Source organism: Phoca vitulina, unplaced genomic scaffold (assembly GCF_004348235.1).
Source record: "Phoca vitulina isolate PV1807 unplaced genomic scaffold, GSC_HSeal_1.0 scaffold25, whole genome shotgun sequence".
NCBI lineage: Eukaryota > Metazoa > Chordata > Mammalia > Carnivora > Phocidae > Phoca > Phoca vitulina.
This window is the reverse complement of record NW_022589728.1, coordinates 1273993-1276256: the sequence shown is the minus strand read 5'-3', so window position 1 is coordinate 1276256 and position 2264 is coordinate 1273993. Positions and strand designations below refer to the sequence as shown.

Genomic DNA, 2264 nt, shown 5'->3' with positions numbered 1-2264 from the left:
CTAAAGAATCCTCACACTCAATCTCACCTCTAGCCATCCTTCATCTGTTCAAAACTCCAAATGTTTCCATTGCAGTCACCAAAATATTTACACTTCCATGCAAGTCACACCTTGTCTACCACCCCATTTCCTACCATAATAATGGGTTGCCAACCAAACATCTAGCCCATACAGGTACTGGTTTGTGCCAATTCCCTTCCTGCCTGCTCAGGAAGGAACACACAGCCTGGTATAGAGCCTTAGTCTGTTGAGGCTGCTATAACAAAATACCACAGACTCGGTGCCTTATAAGCAGCAGAACGTTATTTCTCACAGTTCTGGAGGCTGCAAGTCCAAGATCTAGATGCCTTCTTCCAGGTCACATATTTCTTGCTGTATACTCACATGGTGCAGAAGGTGAGGGAGCTCTCTGGGATCTTTTGTAAGGACACTAATCTCATTCATGAAGGCTTCACCCTCATGACCTAATCACATCTCAAAGGCCTCCACCTCCTAATACTATCACACTGGGTATTAGAATTTTAACATGCATTCAGGGAAACACATTTAGACCATGGCATATAGCAAGTGAGATTTGTGAGAAAGTCTGCTGGGGCTTTGAGAAATGTTTTCCTCAGGAGAGGTGTCCCAAGAAGATAAGTCCTCCCTTTTACCTCTGCATATTGTCATACCTGGATTTGACCCCAGGTTGCTGTAACATTCATCTTGCTTCTTGTCTCAGAATGAAGCAATCACCAAGGACAGCAACACATGGCAGAAAGATAGAAAGGTTCTGGATCCCTGATGATGTTGACTCTCAATCCCATGGCTTCAGAGCCCACTTATTTCTAGATTCCTAAAATAGTAAGTCATAAGTTTCCTTATGGTTTATGCTGCTTGTTCTTATTTGGAGTGCTCTGTTCCTGCATACTCACCTACATTGGGATTAGTTCAAGTATCACCCAGTCAATGGGACCTCCCTGACCTCCTCATTGAAGTAGCACCCTCTTCCATACCCCAGACTCTTTCTGTTTTATTGCCCTGTTTTCTTTCTTCACAGCATTTGTCATTACATTATATTATCTATTTGTCTACATGTTTATTTTCTGCTCCTCTGCCAGAATGTAAGCTCCATGAGGGTAGGAACATGGTCTTGTTCATTGTGCACCATGCAGATTAGAGCCCGGTTTAGTAACTGTAATTTTGTAAATGTGTTTGGAATAAATAAAATGTGGCATGAGAACATGGCAGATTAAAGAACCACAGGTATTTCTGTATGCAATGTTGAGGGGGGTGACAAAGGTATAAAAGAGAGAACAGGATGGAATTAAAGATAGATGTGAGGTAGCTAAGAGCTTTGTGTTTTACCCTAAAATTAATGAAAAGCTATTTATTTTAAGAAGGAGCATAAAAGGCTCCTGGCATGGACATCAGCACAGGTGATAGCTGCAGCTTCCCTTGTGTCCATATTGGCCACCTGGCTGCTCCACCCACGCAGAGCTGCCACCTCTGTCATCACCCCTTCCACATCTCACTAGTTCAAAATGAAGCTGTTTTCATTTCTGGAAGGAAACTTGGCCAGCAGATCAAGCAGGAAGTGCAGTAGGAAGTGTAAGAATGGGTGGCATGGGGCAATAAGTGGCCACACCTGGGTGTGGTTCTGGTTGCTGAGAACCCTGCAAGTCATTCCTATATCCTCAACAAAATCTGGCCAGTTGCAGAGGTGGGAATCAACAGTGAGACAACTGTGAAACCAGCTTCAATTTCAAAGGAAGAACTGTTGAATTTAATCAATAAACTAAGTAATGATGATATTACAAATTTGTGATCACCAAGAGGGCTTGGTATTGGCACAAAAACAGACACATAGATCAATGGAACAGAATAGAGAACCCAGAAATGGACCTTCAACTCTATGGTCAACTAATCTTTGACAAATCAGGAAAAAATATCCAGTGGAAAAAAGACAGTCTCTTCAATAAGTGGTGCTGAGAAAATTGGACAGCTACATACAGAAGAAAGAAATACACAACTCAAAATGGATGAAAGACCTCCATGTGAGACAGGAATCCATCAAAATCCTAGAGGACAACATAGGCAGAAACTTCTCTGACCTTGGCCACAGCAGCTTCTTTCTAGACACATCTCCAAAGGCAAGGGAAACAAAGGCAAATATGAACTACTCAGACTTCATCAAGATAAAAAGCTTCTGCAAAGGAAACAGTCAACAAAACTAAGAGGTAATCCACAGAATGGGAGAAGATATTTGCAAATGACACTACAGA

At 42.0% G+C, this 2264-nt stretch overlaps 1 pseudogene; it reads left to right on the top strand.

The window, feature by feature from the left end:
* The first annotated feature begins 1402 nt into the window (after positions 1–1402).
* Positions 1403–2264, top strand: part of LOC116643217 — a 3850-nt pseudogene continuing 2988 nt past the window's right edge.